Source organism: Nothoprocta perdicaria, unplaced genomic scaffold (genome assembly GCF_003342845.1).
Source record: "Nothoprocta perdicaria isolate Ctin4 unplaced genomic scaffold, notPer1 scaffold_136, whole genome shotgun sequence".
In the NCBI taxonomy this organism is placed as follows: domain Eukaryota; kingdom Metazoa; phylum Chordata; class Aves; order Tinamiformes; family Tinamidae; genus Nothoprocta; species Nothoprocta perdicaria.
The window spans coordinates 510386-532196 of NW_020454494.1; the positions used below are offsets into that span (position 1 = coordinate 510386).

The 21811-nt window shown below is 38.0% G+C and overlaps 1 long non-coding RNA gene across 1 annotated transcript in view; it reads left to right on the forward strand.

Annotated features, from left to right (window-relative positions):
• The window catches only part of LOC112942869, a 92062-nt gene extending 71352 nt beyond the window's left edge, over window positions 1-20710 (forward strand). The window contains exons 2-3 of the long non-coding RNA XR_003248473.1: window positions 13418-13450; window positions 20642-20710. This is a non-coding gene — a long non-coding RNA (uncharacterized LOC112942869). The remainder of the gene's footprint in view (window positions 1-13417; window positions 13451-20641) is intronic.
• The last annotated feature ends 1101 nt before the right edge of the window (window positions 20711-21811 follow it).

Here is a 21811-nt window from a genome sequence, read left to right on the forward strand (position 1 = left end):
TCATAGGCAGTACAAAGTGATTGCAACATTTGGTCTTTTGCWTCAGCAATCATTAAGTTCTTGTGAAAGTCTCTCTCAGCCTGTTCTTCTAGTTTATCCAAATAAAACAAAAGCAACAAAAAGAGCTGTTTAAAATCACCTGGATCTCCTCAGGGTTACTTATTTATAGTCACTCGTCCTAGTTACTKTTTCAGCAGGAAAAGTCATTGATCCTGATTTTCCTGTTCAACAAAAAGAAATGGCAGTTGAAGCATCTTCATGAATGCCCTCAGGTGAAGCAGTGCTGATTGGGGAATATAACCACAACTTTCTTTGAGAGATTATTTCCTGTTGCCTTTCAAATGTGACTTACTTTTTGATGGGAACATTTCTTTGGCCCAATTTTTGATATGTTTATATTTACTATTGTATTATCATAGAACATGTGTATTGTTTACTCTGTTAGTTGATATAAGGTAAAAAGGAGGGAATGGGTGTRCTCAAATTCCCTTTATTTTACCTACATAGGCAATTAAGTGCCTCCTAATCTAGCCAAAGTCAAAGCAGATACATGAAAATGCATAAAAGAGTAGTTTATTCTGCTGAAATCAGTGCTAATTAATCACATTTAAAATTAAACATGTGATTAGCTTATTTTTGATAGGTTTAACATCCTTTGCATGTATGTTCATGCAAAATTCACAGATTCACATCCAGAATTTTATCTTGCCGTTGGCAGGAATTTTTTTGAAATTAATTGATTATTCTATGCTATGAGGACCAGATGGAACTATTATTACAACTCTAGTGGAAATTTTGTGAGCCTTCAGATCATGGAAAGATCAAAAGTATATCTGAAAAAAAGTATTTTATGAAAACTCTCAAAAGAACATGAGATTCAGACTCTTCTGAATAGTTTGGATGATAAATGAATTTTTGGTTGGATTGTTATTCATATCATAAAACTTTGTTAGACAGCAGTTAGATATGGTTATCAGAGGAGCCTGATAAACTAATGTTTATGATAATGTAAATGATACTGTTTACTAATGTAAATGATAAKGTTTATCATTTATTTATAAATGATGTATATTGGGAAGTGGTTTATACTTGTACATCATCCTTAACCAATGTTACTCTTTGAGCCAATATAAGGCAGGAAAGTCTAGAAGTCAAATGGTACTTGTCTGGTTCCATCATTCAATGATGGAAATGTTTTAAATAGGAAATCTTTGATAAATACTGCTGGAAAATAGCCATGGTAAATCTTCCTTTTTTTTTTCTCCCTTAGGATGAAATATTAAAGCTGACAGACAGCTAATTTCACACCTGTGTATGTCTGTTTTCCATTGATTAGTAATTCAGTGGTGTTTCTGTGATTAAGAGAGTTTAGCAGTATTAACTAGTGCTTTATGACATTTATTTATGAGTAGCTTGTGTATAATTATTTATCATTTCACTGATGCAAGCCGGATCATAACTTTTCCATTACTTGTCTCTTGCAAGCAATTCAGTATTATCTCCTTGGTGTTAAGAGTCTCCTTAGTTTCAAATTTTCAGGAATTTACCCTGTAGCCACATCTCATAAATAATTTGAAGAAGGCCAGTCAAACTGTGGAGAAGCAAATGTGCATTTGTGTTTATAATCTGTAAATTCATACCAATTCTGCAAAAACACTCACTTAGGCAATTGCTTGAGAGCCAGTCAGCAGAGTAGCATGGTTATCTAAATGGAAAGGCTGCATTTACAAAAAACTTCTCATTATGGAAGCAGATTTTCTCCCATTTAAATATTCAGACAGAAAAGCAAACTGAGGGTGGCAGTTTCTTGGCATGGGCTCCAAACACTGGATCATATGTCTAAGAAGAGAAGCTGCTCAATTAATCTGTGCTTTTTCATTTTCACTATAAACTTACTTCCAGTATCTTGTTAGGAAGCAGAGTACTCTAAGATTCAAGATCAGGAGATTCTCAATTGCAATAGATTTTTTTTAATGGTTTTGGGAAAAAAAAAAGGCTGAAGACTAAAATTCATTTTGCTGCAAACTAATCTGACTAATCCTAGACATTACAGGCACTTGATTTGGGCTAGTGTCTTCTTTTGCACTCCTGCTCTTAAGAGTCTTGAAAGAAGTGATGTGTAATTATACAGCCTCATCTTATATTTGTCACAGCAAAAGGTTTCATTTCGAGCAGGCAATAGCATTCAGATGGTACTAGCAATAGTATCCTGCCCCCCGGCTAGATCAGTCARTGAAGTTCGTTCCAGTGATGATACTGCTTCTGATTTGTACTGCATTAGCTGAGTATATTATACATTAATTATAGCGTGAGAGTTGAATGAGTGTTTTCATGTGTTAATAACAATGTCTAAAATACTTAGAAGGTTTGTGTTTAGYTTCTAATTTCAGGCATGTTTAAGAATCAGACACAAGCAACCCATATGAGTTTTAGGTGTTTGCACTTCAGGTTGCCCGGGTTTTTAAGGTTTCTGTCACACAGAGAACTGGGATAGTCATAACCAGCACACAGTGTGTGCTAACACTTAAAACCATTTTTATATCTATCTTAGGTCTCCTTGCAGTGATTATGCTCTGTGCATACAGAGTGGGACTGCTGCTGTTACTACAAACTGGGACTTCCTTGTAGTTAACTGCGAAGGAATCACCAGAGCATTGCAAAAGTGTTGAAGAAGTGAAGGTCAAAGCAGTGAGAGAACATGCTGGCTTGCTGCAGCCATCTAAAGGCAAGGTTGGCTGCAGAGAGACGTACGTTCTCGTGTGCAGGATGTACGTAGCTGGAGAGAAATAGCAGATTTAAATCTGCTGTTTCAACTTCACTTTAGGCTATTCAAAGTTGAATTTATGAGTGTTTTTGCAAAGGGATCAGATTTTTTTAGCCATTGAACTCTACTTCTCGATTTTATCTTCATGAAATAGTTTTGGTCTTTCAACCTCTCGTTCTGTATTGCAATTTTATACCTTGTTGTCAAAGGCCATTTTTCAAGCTCTCCTGTTTGATGTTTCGGTCGCAGCTGGAATTTGAGATTTTTGTTTGTTTGTTTATGAAGTTAGTCTAGGAATGCTTGCCCATGGAAAATATGAGGCATAAGAAGTTTGTATATGTGTCCAGCTTTAAAGCCTGTTGCGATATAGGGGCTCCCTTTGGATGTGGAGGCTCAGTTCACAAAGTTATGAGGTCAGTAGTTGTTGGTGTGAGGCTGGTAGTTGCTTCGCAAGGAATGGCATATTTTTCTTGATTAATTTACTGGAAATTTCTTTTTACCCCATATGGATTTTTTTTTCCCTCTGTTGTTATTTTGAACGGGAGGGGTCGCATCCTGCAGTCTTCATAATGCTCATGGAGGAGTCCCTGTTTATAAATGCAGTGAGATGAAAGCATTTAGGCTCATCTACAAAAGAACTTTGGTTTTTCTTTATGGGTTTTTTTTTTTTYYKRRGRWWWTYMARRWWRRAMYTTWWTTTKKTKKTTTYMWYMRKTYMMYTTWTTTTTTTTTCCAGATTACATTGATTAAAGTTTATTAGCTTGATGTCAAAGACTACTTAGCATAAATAGTTTTTTGCTTTGTTTTTTTAAACAGACAGTAGAAATTGCATCTTTGACAGAACAGTCCTTGGGCTTGGGCAGTGTTCGTTGGGAGACCTTGCCTGGTGCTGCTCTATCAATTAACACTTTGTATGTGAGGTCACTACACATTCGAGACTGAACTGGCTTGAAGCTTTAAGAAGTCCTATCACAATCCTTTTAGGCTTGAGTGTCTGTTAAGATCTCTGAAGAATTTTTGCAGGGAGGAAGGCTTTATGCAAAGGGCACTGCTCAGATGTCTTGCCAGCAAGTGGTCTATTTTCCAGCTGCAGATATGTCTCAGACTTCATATTTATCTCYATTTTATCCACCCCTATGGCTACACCATGCTCTTCCATGCTTTTTTGTCACCCTTCTTAAATCTCTTTGTCAGGGTAACTCCCCCTTCCTTCAGATCTCTTTGTTGTCAGTCTCTTGTGAGAGGTGAGAATGAGAGAGAAAAAATCAATTTAACATTTGAGTATGTGGTCTGTTCCATAGCTACGCCATCCACTTCTATCCTTTCTGCCATCTCTCTCTTTGGTTCTTTATTGTATCATCTTCAGCTTGGGTTTGTACCATTTTTACTTGTCCTTATGAAGCAAGATCATTGGTGAAATCTTTCAACRATAATAGAGTTAAAAGAAGGGGGAGCAAGAAAGAGACAGGAGGGGAGAAATGGTGATAGATGGCCTGGCCAGTCTTTGGGTGAGTGCTGCTGAGGTGTGAGCCTGCTTCTGCTGAGCTCTAATGAGCCTTGTGTTGGCTCCCCTGCGTTTTGGAGCAAGACCTGGTCTCTGCCACTGCCCAGGTTTGTATCTCACAGCACTCTGATGTGTCCCAGCGCTCACARCTTCTTATCATCAGTCACACTCAGCGTTTTTCATGAAGACATAAGGTAGAGATTTGGGGATTTGCAAAGTTTCCTTCCCTCAGTGTTGTGAAGAGCATGACTTGCTTCCACCTTTGAAGCTCAAATAATAGAAAATCAGCATAAAAGATGTGGAAGAAAGCACATGGAGTGACCTCTTTTAAGCACAACTTAKGTCTTTTTTGGCCTCATACAGGATATTTGAACTCTCCACTTTGGTAGAATGTATGTGAAGTGTGTACCAGCAATGTGTTAAAACACATCAATTTTATTACTGAGTTTATGACTGCTTCTCTGAAGAGAAAGTATTTGTATTCAGATCACCAGGAGGAACATCAGGGATTTTTTTTTTTTCCTGGGTGGTTTATATTTTGCCTTTTATCGCTTCAGTTATTTTTGTTTTCTTATGAAAATATTTGATTGCCTGGTCTCATCATTCTTTTCTGAAATCTCTTTTGGCTTGGTTAATGCACGTGTAATGTGTAAACTCCATATGGAGAGAGATCTGATGTGCAAGTGCTGTGAATAGGTTCTGGCATTGCTTTGAGCATGAACCTTGTATTTTCATCTGGGGAAAATAATAGGTTGTTAGTGGTTGCTGTATACATTTGGTTGGTTGTCAATTCATTTGTTCAAAAGGATACAAAGTTAGCTGCCAGGTTGGGTGATTTTCTTCTGCTTTAGACTCTTTCTGTTTTTAATAATGGTCATTTCATATTCTATTTTTATTTGAAGTTTTTTCAGTCTCTGTCCTTTCCATGGGTACTTGGCTACCTTGTCCTGTCTTTCCCAATATAGGCCAGCCACTAATCTCTCATAGGCAGCTGGTTTTTATTTCTGTTTTATTCTTCCTGCCTCTTCTCCAGAACTATATTGGATATTTACTTTTTGTAAACCCAAGGCCCAGTCCTAGGCAGTAAAGGACCCTTTGTTATGAATACCCCAGTTAAATGGAAAGACTCAAAAAAGCTGTTCCACATGCCAGAAATTGTGGTGAAATCTCATCTTGAGAGTGGTCAAACTGTAAATCACCTGCCATGAGAAGCAGGCATTTGGGATAGCAGCACTTAACTCAGCAAGAAGTGCTTACAGAAATAGTTTTGGAGGCATAAAATACAGTTATTGACATTTCCACAAACCATTTTAAATGACACTGTTACATTTTAAAGTAGGTTATGAAGGATACATTGTTTGTTTTTTATTTTACATGTAAAAAGTTGTAAGAACATTTGTAAACTGTAAGAAGAACCTGGAATAATTTGTGGATTTCACTTAGCTTACATGGATTACATGAATAATGTTCTTGCTGCAAAAGCAGAACAACAAAATAAAACTTATTTTATTTATATTACTTTGTTCTTATGATGGTGTATACCTAAAGGAACTTTTATTCTGATTCCTGCCTATCAGGATGAGCTGAGATCTCACTTGGGTGAAGAAACTGCTGCTGTTCTAAATTTTGCTAAARTCATTCTTAAAAATATAAAAAGGATGCAAGAGTGTAAATATCCTACTCTACCTGGCAATCTAAGGGCTCAGGTGCTGCACTGTATTCATGTGGGGGCCCTTATAATTTTGATATACAGTTAAACTGAAAAGAGTCTAGAAAACAGCAAAGATGAGGTGAATATTAGAAAGTGTGTGAAAGAATTATATCTGTATTAGAAAGAAAGAAGAACCGGACAAATAGATCTTATTTAGAAAAAAAAAGAAAAAATGAAGGAAGCATTGAATATATGAAATATTAGATTGTTTTTGGCAAAAAAGGGGGCATGAAAAAYTTTTTTTTTCCATCTTTATTGCTGAAAGGCAGGCATGTTTGGACTATTTAGGACTTTGTTTTCTAACTGCACAGATAGTGTAACGATGGGCAGAATTTACCTGATGAGGGTTGTATTCCTGGTCACCTGAGATTTATAAGAACCATTTAAGGAAATTTCTGTAGGGAAACTCAGAGCTTCTGCAGAAGGAAAGAGTAGATGGTCTCTGGAGATCTGTGTCAACCTCTCACCTAAATGGATGGTTGAACACAGAGTCGGTGCTCAAGTATCCATTTACAGTTGGAAAGCTCTCCAGCAGGCGTGCTGCAGCTTCACTGTGAACCAAAGGTGGTGGCTGTGTATTGGGGAACAGGATAAAGTCTTGCAGTTTATGCCATGGGGCTGTCACATTGATATTTCAGATGATGGTATTATGCAACACCGGGATATCAACGGGAGGAGAAAGATGCAGATAAAGGCAAAAGGCATAGGAGAAAAAGTAGACATAAAAACTGAGAATGAAAAACATAGTTCATAATACCGCCAGCTTCTATTGACACCATTATGGCTCTGTTTACATATAAGTATGGACTAAAATCCTGGAAAAAAAAAGGATTTAAAGTCTTACAGCATGGTCTTAAATTACATCTTGCTTTTCAGCTGCACTAAATCTCAGGGTAATACATGGCTGCTCTATTTCTCTTAAAGAGTCGCAGAGTTCCATTTCCCTGACATCAGTAAAATGATGTAAAGAGACATTGATGAAACAGTGTCACAAACAGTTGCATTCCTTGCCATTGGAAGCAGTGAAATGAAAATCTAACGTGTTTTCTGCTGAATTTCCTTACTGGAAGATGAAGAAGGAGTCCRCAGTGGACCGCATCTGTTTCCCAGACACGGCACTCCTCCATGCTGTGACAAGTTATGCCAAGCATCCCCTGTCACTCTGGATATATTACTTGTCAAACGGTCATTTCTGCATATCTGCATGAAAACTCCGGCTGGAGTTGAGTTGGAGTTGGAGTCAAAACTGGGTGGACTACAGAGTCTGGGTAACTCCCTGCTGCAATTAAAGTGGACCTTAGAGGGTAACTGTTTAGCCTGGAGAAAAGAAGGTTGAGAGGGGATCTGATCAGTATGTTTAAATACCTGAAGGGTGAATGTAGGGAGGAGGGGGCCAAAATCTTCTCACTGGTGGCCAGTGATAGGACAAGGGGCAATGGGTATAAGTTGAAACACAGGAAGTTCCACCTCCATATGAGGAAGAACTTCTTCACTGCGAGKGTGACAGAGCCCTGGAACAGGCTGCCCAGGGAGGTTGTGAGGTTTTCCAAACCTGCCTGGATGCCACCCTGTGCCCTGTGCTCTAAGTGTCCCTGATGGAGCAGAGGGGTTGGCCTAGATGATCTCTAGAGGTCCCTTCCAACCTTAACCATTGTCTGATTCTGTGAACTAACTGTTAAAAGACCCACAGAAACATAATGACTCACCCCACATTATTTAGTCAAGGCTTTCTAAAAGATATGCAGTAGTCCAGATTGGAGTTACATGCGGGATGCTGAAATTTCTGGGAACGTGTAAGGGATGATACAGAAAATAYGGATATAGTGCTTTCTTCTGACTTCTGTCTATACCAAGACTTGTTAATGTTCCTTACCATATGAGAAGAGTACCTCTTCTACTTTGCATAACAGCAAAGGCAAAAATTGCATGTTGCATATATGTTCATTGAAATGTTTTGAAAACTCTGAAAATATGTTAATTAGTTGATTGTGTAAGTAAGTGGGACTTCTATGAGGTTATATCGGGGATGAATTTGAACAATGACTTTGGTTCAAAAGCATAATGAATCATGTTTTGTGGGTTATGTTGACTGTTCTAGGTCAGACATAGAATTATTTGGGTATATGGGGCATAATTTCTTCCCAAGGTAATCTGCTGAAATAACATGATAAAACATTGGCTTTTAGTCTTCCTAATACAGGTGTTATKCTTGACATGTTCATATCATTTCTTTTACAAAGGCAAGAAAATTTAAAACCAATAGGAAGGAAAATGCACATTTTTTTCTACTTCCAAGCCACAATTTTTTCTAAAATTATTCACATATGGGGTATCTCAAWTTTTTTATAATAGGAAACACTATATTGTCTAAAAATTGATGTTATTTATATTGGAAGTTTAACTTACACCTTTAACAGCTTACACTTTGAAGCTTGAATTCTGCCTCTGTTCTAAGCAGCTGCAGGCAATACCTCTATAAATTGTTAATCATTCGGCAGAAGCTGAATTAGCTGAAACAAATATAGGGGGAGAAAGGATCCTTTTTCTTTATTAGTTCAGACTCCTGAAAGCAAGCAATTTTTGCCAAATTCTCTGAGGTAGTAAAATAGCTGATCATCAGACTTTGTCTAGTGCCAAGTCCTCAAGCTTAACAGCTTATTTACACCTTTCAATATTATCTAGTGTTTTCTTTCAAGTGATTTCAAATACTACCAATGTTGTGTTGTCTTATTCTTATTACATAATATAGCTTACATGAGTATTTTGTATTATTATTTATTCATAATGGCCATTTTGCATTTTTCATCTGACATACTGGTTTTTGKTTTTTTTTTCTTTTTTATTAGCTCTTTTTAATAGACTTCAGTGTATCCATACCAGTCAGTATTGTTTTTCCCCTTAATATCAGTTATACCAAAAAAAWGTATACAATGCAAGGAAAGGTGAACTTGTTCAGTAGATTAATATTTTTAAACTCTAATTTAAAATTGAGTGTTGAATTCACTGTTTTGATAGAAGTGTCAAACTTTCATGTTGAGTGCATTATTTTTAATTTCAGTTTCAGTTTTAGTTTACTATTTTGCTTAGACGAGAAATACTACCAAAATAAACTAAATTCCATACCGTTTCAGGGGAAGAAAAAAAAGGAGTTCACGTCTTCATGATGAATCTGTTTTGTTCAAAGATGTTTCCTGAGACCAGTTTTGTCTACACATTCTTGCATCTGGAAGACTATTTGTGCTAGCTTGCCAGTTGCAAAAAGCTAGGATGAGACTGATATATATATATAAAGGGTTTTCTTTGTTCTGTTGATTTGTTGGGTCCCAATTCTCCAAACACTCTCCATTCTTAGTCATTTTACTTCTGAGAGCAATGACAAAGGAGTTAGTCACATGTATGAGTGCTGGCAAGACAGAGCTTAACTGTGTTAAATGCAGCTGATTATCAATATAGTAAAGAGGAGCACATCCTCTGTATTTATTACTAAAACATTTTAATCAGCTGGATGGAGGCATGATCCATTAGTAAGAAATGCATGAAAGAGAGATGTAAAAAGTATGCTCATGAAATACGGTAACAGCTCATATCTCTGCTCTTGTTTTATTACAATTTGTAAGCACTTTGATTTTGCATTCCACTGGGTAAAGGTAGACTTGATTTCATTGAGCACGGATATAAAAAAAATTCCTTGCATGATTAAAGAGATTATTATTCCATCCTTTGACGTAGATGAGACTGCACCTGGAATACTTGTAGTCAGGCTTTGAGGCTTCCCAGCTGCAGAAGCACATGGAAGGATTGGAGTGGGTGCTGAGATGGGTAGAAACTAAAGCACGTGGCCTGCAAAGAGGGAGACTGAAGGAGATGGGATCATTTTATCTGGTGAAGTGCAGATGATCCCCTCAGCAGACTATGGCTCTTTGAAGAGGAATTACAGCGATGATGGAGCCAAACTCTTTTTGGCACAGCTGGATGATAGCAAGGGAGAAAGGTCAGGAACTGCAGACTGGGAGATTCAAGTTGGAGGTCAAGCAGCTGGTATTAAGGGAATGGAACATCTCTCATATGAAGAGAGACTGAGGGAATTGGGCCTGTTTTCTCTGGAGAAGAGAAGGCTGAGAGGGGATCTGATTAACATGTATAAGTTCAGGAAGGGAGAATGAAGGGAAGAAGGGGATAAGCTCTTCTCATTGATGGCCAGMGATAGGACAAGGGGTAATGGGCATAAGCTGAAACACAGGAAGTTCCATCTCCAGGTGAGGAGGAGCTTCTCGACTGTGAGGGTGACAGAGCCCTGGAACAGGCTGCCCAGGGAGGTTGTGGAATCTCCTTCTCTGGAGGTCTTCAAAACCCGCCTGGATGCCACCCTGTGCCACATGCTCTATGTGGCCCTGCTTGAGCAGGAAGGTTGGACTAGATGATCTCTAGAGGTCCCTTCCAACCCTGAATATTGTGTGATTCTGTGATTCTGAGCTGTGCTGGCAGTAGCACTGCTTTGAGGAGGCCATTGGACTAGATGACCTTCAGAGGTCCCTTCCAATGGAAACATTATGTTGCTATGAATGTTGTGAAGTATAGCCTCAGTCCAAGGCCTCTCACAATAGACAGCAGTGAGTGCTTACAAAAGCTACTTATTTCATGTCTTAACCTTCTAAAGCAGGTTAAGTGTCTTCTTTCTTACCTTGACTAATGAGTCTCGAATGACTAGCCCGGTTATGCACTGGTTGTGCTGAGACATATGACCCTAGGCTATATGCCCTCCCCACTCAGTAATGACATTTCAACTGAAGAAGCTGTAGCTTTTCACACTGTTGCACTGTTCCTGATTGTTGTCAGATGGCCCCAGAACAGAAACTTAAATAAGACTGAAATGAGAAGTTCCACATTAACGGAGGTTTGGTGCCAGTTCCCAGAGAAACCTTCATGCCAAGCTGCAGAAACTGCCTTCCAGAGTGAAGAAATTGAAGCAAGTTTCTTATGGATTTTTGAGATTTCTATGTTTATTGATGATGTAAATCTACAAATAATGAGCATGTTAAGCATGCTTTATATGGCTAAGAGCTGGAAACGTGGACATACAACCTCCCAACAGTTACTGTGGACCATGCAGGTTGCAATCAACTCCACCATTCCCCCATGGTGTACAAGCATGCCTTTTCCTGACAGCCGCATTAGCAACACCCGCGGGACCTTGTTCTTCTCTCCCCTCACCGTGTGGTGCAGCTGTAGTCCCTGAGCTCTCTCACACACACACACACGCTGTGAGGCTGTGTGGGAGGCAGTGCTCGGTGCTGCCTCCCTKCCACGCTGCCCGTGGGGCAGCAGGAGCTCTGGTGGGTTCATGCAGGACCCATACCTGCCTCTCCCCCAGTACAGCGGCGGGCTGGACACAGTGACCTGCAGACACAGCCGTAGGGGTGAATCACCTGCAACGCTTCCTACGAACAGAGACAAGTGACTGATGTCAGTGACTTCCAGCCTTGGAAGGTCATAAATTGATGAATTCAACCCAGCTCTCCTCATCAGCTCCAAAGGTAGGGGAAGAGGCACCTGTCTGGCCCTTGTGTGGTGGCYCTTAAACACACACCTGAAAGCAACCCTGGAAAGCAGCTGGCAGCCAGGGACAGTTTGCGGAGCTCCCTGGCTTTTTGGATGCTTTCTGGAAGCAGGTTGAGCCCTTATTTCCAGCTCGAGGAGCCCTGGGGGCTGCGGGCTCAGGCACACGGTCCGCGGCAGCGCTGAGAGGGAGCAGCAAAGCAAAATCACCAGCCTGAATAAAAACATAAAAACATAACTTTACTCTTCCATTTCCATCGTGAGCACCATAATCCTTCATAGCGTTAAAAACAATTAACATTTTATATATATATATATATATGTATATATGAAAGCTGTAGAGTTAAGTGTCCATTTAAAAAGTAGGTCACTCTAAGACAGTGTCTCATTTGTATCAAGGAAATACTTGTGTATCACTGGCAACATAAAGGCAGGAAAGGTCAAGCATCTCAGGGGCTGTATTTCATATTCTATGTTTTTGGCATTTCTTTTTCCTCAAAGTCAAGATCGGAGCTTAATTCCGATTTTGTATTTGTCAGTTGAAACTAGATTTCAGCCAACTTCTCAAGTGAATGATTTGCATGTRACTGGACATGTTAAAGTGTTAAGATTTTTGTGCTGAAGTTACATGAAAATGGGTACATATATATATATATGTGGGTGTGTATACATACATTCTTTAGCATCCTCCTTACTGTTGGAGGTATTAGTTTTCAATGAGAGTTAAAATGGAGGTTTTTGAAATTGGAGACATTGGAATGCTCTGTGCTATTTGTCTCCAGTAAGACTAGTTCTAGGATTTCAGGATCTTCTGTTGGTGACTATATTTCCAAGTATTTCGACTGATTGCGGTGTTTTGGTCCTGGCTGACAACGTTGCTCTACAGCTTTACACTAGCTTTACTCAACCTCACTGCTTGGATGCTTTAAAATATTTGCTGTTTGTGTCTAATTTTTGACATGCAAAATAATTGTAATGATGGTTACTGTACATTTAGAGACACCGTTTTTATTATGAAGGAGCTTTAATTTTGTTTTTTCTGTAGCTGGATTATTTTGCAGAGTAATTCAGCAGTCTTGTATTGACTGTTCAAATTAGCTAATTTACCTGAGAGGACTTGAGAGTCTTTTATAGCACATGGGGATTAAAAACCAGTGCAAATACAAGAGGGACATGGAACTTCTAGAAAGGGTCCATCAACAAAGATGATTAAGGGACTGGAGCATCTGTCTTATGAGGAAAGAATAAGTGAGCTGGGCCTGTTYAGCCTGGAGAAGGGAAGATTAAGGGGGGATCTGATCAAGATGTATAAATATCTGAGGGCAGAATGTAAAGAAGGTGGGGTCAAATTCTTCTCGGTAGTGGCCAGTGACAAGGGGCCATGGGTACAAGTTGAAACACAGAAAGTTCCATCTCCATCACCTTTACTGTGAGGATGACAGAGCCCTGGAACAGGCTGCCCAGGGAGGTTGTGGAGTCTCCTTCTTTGGAGGTCTTCCAAACCCGCCTGGATGCCACCTGTGCCCTGTGCTCTGGGTGTCCCTGCTGCAGCAGGGAGGTTGGATTAGATGATCTCAAGAGGTCCCTTCGAACCTTAACCATTGCCTGATTCTTTGAAAAAGTCCTCCCATCTGAATATATTCAATCTGACTCTTTGGACTTTCTAGTTAAACAAATGAAGATTTACATTTTTTTGAAAATTAATTTACAATTACAATTTACAATATTAAAAAACATGTGTCATAATGAAAACTGAATTGCATTTTTCATGCTAATTTGTGTTCTATCAGATTTGTTACATTTGGATGCAATTACTTCCTAGCTTGTGCACGCAGATCTTAAAATACAGAAATAATAATTAATCTTTTCTTTTTCTTTGCAGAGTCACAGTGTACACTCTGTGGGGAGCCTGAAGGTGAGCGTATTTTCCTGTTCATATTTTTTCAAAGCAGCCAGTGCTGAGCACTTGACTCGAATGATACATGTGTACAATAGCTTGGAAACAGTATCACAATGATGCTAACCAATGAAAGACATTCTTCCCTATGTTAGATACCAAAAATGAATTGAATTAAGCTGAGTAAAGCACAGTACATGCTCCAGGCAGAAGGAAATATCTTAAAGGACAAATATTCCATTAGAGCAAAAATGAAGGTATTTATGTCTTATTCTTTTGTGTRTTTGTCAAAATAATTTGGGGTTGAGACAGTGTCAATAGACATTTAAGGACAGCATTTTGAGGATGGAAAATAAAGTAGCTAACTGGACATAAAAAGGAAATGACAAAATGTTTTTATATTTGATTAGATGTCCAAAGTACTGAGAGAGACTAACACTTTTCAGCAGGTGAATAAATCCTAGTTTTGAAATAAGCATAATTAAGCAATAACTGTAATGTAGTGCAAATATATGTCCAAATGAGTGTGGTTCCTTCCCACCCCCAAGTTAATAGCTAAATGTCAAGGTGAGACCCACAATTTACCTAAACAAATGTCAGAGCAATGATGAGATTATGATTTTTGAAGAAGAGCATTATGGAAAAATATCTCTCTTGTGTACTTTTTTTTATGTTGGTGCTGTTTTTTATAGATATATATATATATATAGTATAAAGAAAGGCCCAGGTTTTCAGATCAGCCATCTGGAGTCTTTCTAAGAAAAGTAATCAAAATAGCAAACGCAACTGCTACAGCAAAGTATATTCATTAAAAAAGTATATAGATTCTAAGTTGTTCCCAAAGAGGTTAGTCTGCATACCTTGAATGGTTTCTGAAACACTAATTAAACTTTTAACATTTTTATAAATTTAAGAGGGAGAAGTTGGCAAGAGATGAAGCCTGGAATTAAAAGGCTTTGAGACCTTGCAGCTAATGAAAATATCTTAGTAAATTAAACATCAATTATCTACTTCTCCCTTGTTATTTGCTAACAAATAATTATTTTAGAGGTTTGTTTTGACTTTTCATTCCTTTTATAGACAGTCATTTCTTGATTAGATCTTTTTTGTTGTCTTTTACTTGATAAACTTTGTGATAGCACAGATAAACATAAAAAAAAAAAGGTATTTTTTTGCCTTGCATGAGATACTATTTCCATACCTATTTGCAAACCACTCCRTAATGTTCAGTTTTGAGTTGAGTTGAAATAAATTTGCAGAAATTAAGGTCTCCTGGATCACCAAATCTTCTTCATGGTATTGTTTTGAATGCTAATTACTAATTCTTAGCCTCAAGTTTACACTCTTGACTAATTAGTGACACTAATTTCAAATTAGACTAAAAAAAAAGTCAAAATCAGGACTTTGAGATGAATTTGCAAACTATCAATTGAGGAGAGCGATGCAGTGGTGTAAACCCCTCCATTTATAAAACAAAGTATGTAGATCTGGAGGAAGCTCCGTGACTTGGGAGAGRGAGAGCCAGGGCATCAGCGCTCACCACTTCGGAACCCTTCGGAAGTTGCTGAGGATTGCCCAACTGGACAAAGAAATCCATTTATAGACTAGTCCTCAGCTTCAAGAAGTGTGCGTGTTTTCCACACGTGCTTTGCTCCCCTGAGAGACAGRGTATTCTCTCATTTATTTTACATAGTGAAATACATTTACATATTTTACATAGTGAAAAAGAGCAAATAGAGGAGGGAGATATAAATTGTCAGAACACACATTTCGTCTTTTGGTCATTTATATATTTTGCTTGTGTAAGCTATGGATTGGTAAATAAATGTGTGCCACGTGTTCCCTTGTGCAGCCAGTCTAAGGAAAATGAGCACCTCGCTCTCTGCGTCTCCAGCCAGAGCTGCAAAGGCTCCAGTGTTTGGCTGTAAAAATCATTAGCTTGATCTATGTTATTGGCAAGGATGTTAGCCGCCCTGACTGTCACTGTGACACGCTTGAAGACCGAGAGGCATGTTTTATACTGGGAGGAAATGAAACTTGCAGAAGGCAGAGCTGGTAGTCTCACAAATCCCATTAGAGCAGCTGCTCCGGGCTCCTCCAGCCTCTGGGAACGCGGGAGCAGCAGTGAAGTGTTCTCCGAGATGACAGCAGGCTCCTCTGCGGATGCCYTCCGCAGCTGGCAGATGATGTTGTGGTAAACACTGGGGTTTGTTCCTGCGCTCCTGGTCTGTAATACCACATTACAGACGTATGTCTGACAGGGGCTCTGTGACAGCCCCGTGCTCTGCTGGCGCTGGAGCGRCCGTGAGGTGCTTCCACAACAGGTACTCTCAGCAATCCTCAGGCAGGTCTTGTTTCTCCTCTTCCTGACTCCGGTGAGTTCTTAGCGTGAGTTCTTGAAAGGATTATATTCACTTTTTTGCTAATTTTGCTGAGCAAGTTATTTGGTGGCAGTTAAGATTTCAGTAGGACGCACTGTCCTCTCAGAACCTATAGGAATGGAAGTTTCCAGAATATACATGTTTTCRTAACTCCAATAATAACTTACAGTTTCTGCTTGTGGCTTTTTGTTTCAGGATTTTCTTCAATTACTCTTTCCTTCTTAAAGATATATGACAACCCTGTGCAGTACATGCAATTTCCAACTTTCTGATAAGAAGCCATGCAAAGCACAAGCTTTGCATGGACACACAGATCTGGAAAATGTGGTGTTAAAGAGAAATACCAATGAATGGGGTTCAAGTGATGTTTGGGAAAACAAAAAAAAAAGATGCAATGCACAGTCCAAGTCTTTCTCACATTTCAGTCTACGCCTGTTTCACATAAGAAGTTAATGTTGGTGATAGAACTCGGCTCAGGAACCCTTTGGCAGTCACTGAAAAACAGGGCTGTTTATTACTGGATCCAGGTAAAGCATACTTGTATATTCCAGCTGTGCTTAGACACTATCCCGAAGAATAGGGAGAGCATGTAAAAATGCTGTTCTCCAAGTACCTGCTACTGGCTCTTACAGAGGACGGGACACTGGGAACACTGGCCTTTGATCTGATCTTATGTAGATGTCTTTATGGGCTTAGGTTCTTATTAGTTTGAGATAAAAATTAGTGGCTGTACGGGAAATTTTGTTTGCTTGGGTAGCCATGGGAGGGGAGACCCAGCATGACTTTGCTGTAGGCAGAAACCTTCTCCCACATGACTGTGATCTTGATGGCAATTTCTAGCTTGTTTAGAAATACTCTGAGATGAAAATGAACTTCTCTGTATAGAAGCTTCTAACATGATACAAGTATAATTACCTGAAGGTAATTATACAAGAGCTGTGGAGTAGGCAGTTTTATCTGTTACTCATTCTTTATCTACTATCTCTTGATTTGGAGGTCCATTTACAGACTCTGAAATATGCCTATATTCTTCCACCAGAGCTCTTATGTGACCAAGGTCCTCTCAGTTCCACAGTAATTAGGTCTGACTGTCTATGGAATTGTAAAAGATAATGGTGTGCACAAAGGGTATGAATGACAATACTTCTTTGCTTTACTCAGATCTATATTAACAGCATAGAAAGCAGACTCAAGTTTTATTATGAGCAGTTCAGTGAAGACATTTTGATAATATATAAACAAAACAAATATTAATGTTTGGAGAAATGAGATGGAGAATACAATGCAATGCATTAACATGCCACTTGGGCATATTAGAAATACCCTGAAATACCGAGTCTGAAACWCTGAGTTGAATCCTCACTTCTCCCACTCAGCAGAAAAGAATGTAGCAAAGAGATTAGGGATCTAGAGATATATAACAAATATGCCAAGATATGTGGGGACAATCCCAGATGAATAAGCAATGAGATGGTTTTTTTCCATATAATTTAGAGAAGATCCTAGCAAAAGAAAACAAAATGCACCTCCTGTACATCCATAATAGTCTAATAAATCATGCATACCCATATATCCATTTTCATAATATAGCCGAGCAAATAACTATTCAAAAGCAGTGCAAGTAAAACTGTGAAAAGCACATGCATTTGTGGAATTTGCTGCTGCAATGTGATTTTTGAGATTGACTTCAAATTGGATATTCCTGCAAGCAGTTGGAATGTGCCTCCTGATTTTACATGGGGGAAGTGCATTTATTATCGACACATGTCTTTATGCAAAAGCAATATGACCTTGCTTTTGCTGGTCAAAGAAAGTGCTTCCCTTAGGGGTACATTATTGTTTCATAAACCATTTCTTCATCTTAATTTTTGATTACCTTGTTAGTGACTGTACTCAGAAGCTGAATATCTGACTGGACAAACTGTTAGCCTGGTTGTGGAAATACTCATATATGTTCTATGAAGTAGAAACTCTTAGGAGTTTCTAAGAGTCAGCTTCCAAATAATGAACTGGAAAGATTCCCTCTTTCTTACGTTATCTAGGCAAATAGATCTTGTTGTGCTTGTGTTGTGGGGCAGCTGTGGATCTAAAAAGTCCATTTTGGGGTTGACTGAACTCATTGGTGGTCTGTGGGCATGTGCTCAGGTTTCCAACCAAAAGATCAGGACATATGAAAAGGTGATGAACAGAAGGGTCTTGTCCTGACATGAGAAAAGGGRACAATGTTTGCTCTCATCACCAGGTCAGGGCAGAATAGAACAACTTGCACTGCAGCTGACCGACAACGGACAAAAAGCCAGGTATCTCATGACTGGGAGATGATAGTCTTGGTATTTTTAGTGCCAGTAACCAGACTGACAGCCAGAATTGGGCCTTACAGCTTGCTCCAGTTTGCAGAAACAAACAGTGGAATTAGTGACTGTTTTACTGGTCCTTGCAAAGAATGATGAAGACCTGGGCAAAGGAAGGTTTAAAGACTAGGAGAAAATTTCCTTGCCTTCAGGAAACCATGATCCTACAGCTAAGACTTTTAGTTAAGACTAAACAATCTTTCTGTCAGCCTCTCTGAGGATGCCAGGATCTGTCTGAGCTGGCCATGTGTTTTCTGGTGCTCTCACCCAGCTTTCTGGTCCTTCTCTCTGATGCGTTTTCCTTCAGCAGTGCTAAGCTCATCCAGAGAATTCAGATTCTTCTTCAGGGTCTAAGATATGTTTTGGGCACCTAAGGTTTGAGTTACTGTCTCCCATTATTTCTTACAATTAAGTGGCACAGGAAGTTCTTGCTAGATTGACTGGTTTCAAGCTTGTGATAGGAGCCTTGTAATAGTAACTGCTAGTAAAAGTAGATCAGTAAAATAAGTGTTCCCTGTGAAAGCAGAGTTTAGGAGAGGCCTCTCTCTTGCTGTACGTCAAAGTGGGTTGTTTGAGCGAGTGCATTTATTCTGCATGACACCTCTGCAAACAAGCAAACAAACAATATCCCACAGCCTCTAAGCAGCAGAAGATTAAGATGTATTTGGTGAAGCTGTTCTGTTCCGGGAGGTGTTCGAATCACAAAGAGATATTCTGTCTCACTTTGGTTTTCACTGTTGACTTGAATTTTCAAGCTAGGATGCCAGCATTATTTTGCCTTTCTCTGAAAAGAACTGAGACTGCGTGAGTGGTTTAAGCAGAGCTACAAGGATGGTAGAGAATGAACAATTTCCTAATTGTTCATTCTGTCTATACAAAATTTATGTTAATTAAATATCTAAGGCTTTTTAATATGATTAAAAATGGATGATGGATTTCTTTTTTTTTTTAGTAAAAGAAGATCGAAATATTTTGTAATCTAAATGAATGGTACTATGGAATTGTGTGTGTTTGCTCATGAGATGCATAAAATATTCACTAGAATTTGTGAAATACAAGAACTTTAACTTTTGAATATAAATAATTGACAGCAACAACAAAAACCTYTTTCCTTGAGTAAAATGGCTTTTATAAATAAATAAATGTATGTAAATGTCAATATTAAAGTGGTAGAATTATTTCAGGCACTGACAGCTTCGATGCTCTCTGCGCTTCTGCTTTATATTAATGTATTGGTGTTGGGAGGGCAACAAGTTTGTTTTCTGTTTGTTTCTGGGAGAAAGTTAAAATAAAGAATGTGGACAGTAGTTAGCTCAGAAAAAAACATCTTAAAATCCTTTAGGATATTTATAATATTGATAATGTTCCATCTGGGTAGTTCTGTACTGTCTCCAAATATAAATGTTTCCCTTGGAGAAAGACTATTACATGCATATTAATAACACTAGAGAATTTTGCTAATCTTCCTTTCAATAATCTTAATATGTAGTAATCCRCTTCTAAAATTGGCACTCTTATCTCTACAGCAAAGTTCTATAGTCTTAATTTTGCTTAACTTTAAATTCTCACGCTGTGTTGACTATCAATCAGCATTGATCAAAAGTAGCAGCTGTCTAAGCAAGGAAAGTAGATTTTGTGATGTCTAATCATGATTTTTTTAAAGAAAGAATAACACATCGTGAAAGGTATTTTGCCTAATCTTATTTTTTTCCTTGCTAATTGCAAAATATTTCATAATTGTTTGTTCAAATTAGAAAAACTTCCTTGTTCTGTGTATCGACTAATAAGTAAGTTATATAGATTAGTGTTCCTGCTGKTGCTGTAGCAGTAATTAATCATTATTACTTGGAGCAATTGACATAACACTGTCTTTATTCAGTGCAAAAGATTTTGTGCAAATATAGAACTGGTCTTAATGTGATTTTTGCCTTGATCTGTTTATATGCCCGGTCTTTGGAGGGGAGAAAGGAGGGAGAAAATTTGCATTTGTGTGCCTCCTTGAACTTTATTGCTAATATTTAGTTTCTGCTAAAAGTACAATTTCATATTGATAGTGTGAAACTTTATTCCAAGCAGAGTGCTCCTTAATATATATCTGTTTTATTTTTAATGCATTAGCTACTAATCTCAAAGTGAGGTGATTTGATTTTTTATCTTCATGGAAACTTCCAAACTGCACAGTTTAAGTTGAATAGAAATGTATTGTTGTTGTTTTCCCTTGTGTATCTAGTAGATATTGAACTGTTTTTAACTGTTAGAGCAAATGGAGATATGCAGGTTATGCTACATACTTTTTAAAATAAAATAAGAAAACAAGTTTAAGATAGCAATGGTATCTTAATGGTATCTTAAATTGTATCTTAAAAGATAGCAGTTGATATGCAAGTGTCATGGTTTTTTAATAATGTGTTACAGTATGTTTGTATTCAAATAGTATTAAACAGTGTATTACAATTCTGTTTTCATGTTTCATGCAGTGAGGCACTGAAAGTGATTTATAGTGTGCCTGCCTGTTGAAGATGAGGAGAAGGAATCGATTACACTTGAAATAATTGAAGATTTCAGTGTGAACTCTTATAAGTTGTACAGCTTATATTTGCTATAGTTTGCACACTTCTACTGTTTTATGTGGCTATAGTAGACTGAGTATTCTTCTCAATGTCAGGAATAAATTTGTCCTGAAGTCAGGAGTTGGATATTTAAAGAGCTAGGACTTGTATGAGCAAGTGTGGGATGAGATATTCTCGATTTTAATATGCATTTCTTTCATGGAGCACCCTGTGGTAGTTTTAATAAAAATCTTAAAATTAAAGAAGACTCTCTCAAAGCATATCTTAAAAATGAATACAATTCCTTTCCTTAAAAAAAAAATTTTGCAGGCCTTTACCTGTCATTTRTATGTAGAATGAATTAAACACATTGCTCAGCTATTTCTGTTTCTCATACGTATGGGAAACAGCTGTTCTCAGTTTAGTCATGTACTGATTCACTTTCCTGAGTTGTACAGGGGGAAAAAGAAACAAAAAAAAACAACACAGGGGACTGATTTCATTTTTATTTGGACAAATAGGGTGTAATTTCAACTACAGAAAGTAATGTTCATTAATTCATTTTACATTGTTCTGATTAAAAACAAAGCAAAAACAAGCATAAGAACCATCTCATTTTTTCTTGCTTCAAAATAAATGAATAAGTGAAAAGCTTGTTTGATTTCTGTGGGGGAAGAGCTGGTCTCAAAGGTTATAGTCTGCAAATAATAGAGGTTGCATGAAGAATTAGTAAATGAATATTCCCACTGACAGCAATAAAYGAAGTTACACATCTTCTTTAGTTGCATAAAAGTTAAGGCTTAAGTATTTACTGGACTGTGGAGGACCAGTGTAAGCAAGGTCATTGCAAACTAGATGATGCAGATGTCTTACRTCTACCTTTGACTAGTAGGTAGGAAAATAGTAGGAAAATGTATATGCACATATAGATTCGTTTACACTTTTATTTTTAATTGTTCTCATTTTATTAACTGTTACACACTTTTATTATTACATGGAATGCCCTGTTTTATGTGGTAGTAGATATATTTCAGATCTGCTTGCTAAATGTTAATTTTCAGTGACTTGTTTCTCTTAAAGGTGTTATTTTGGAACATA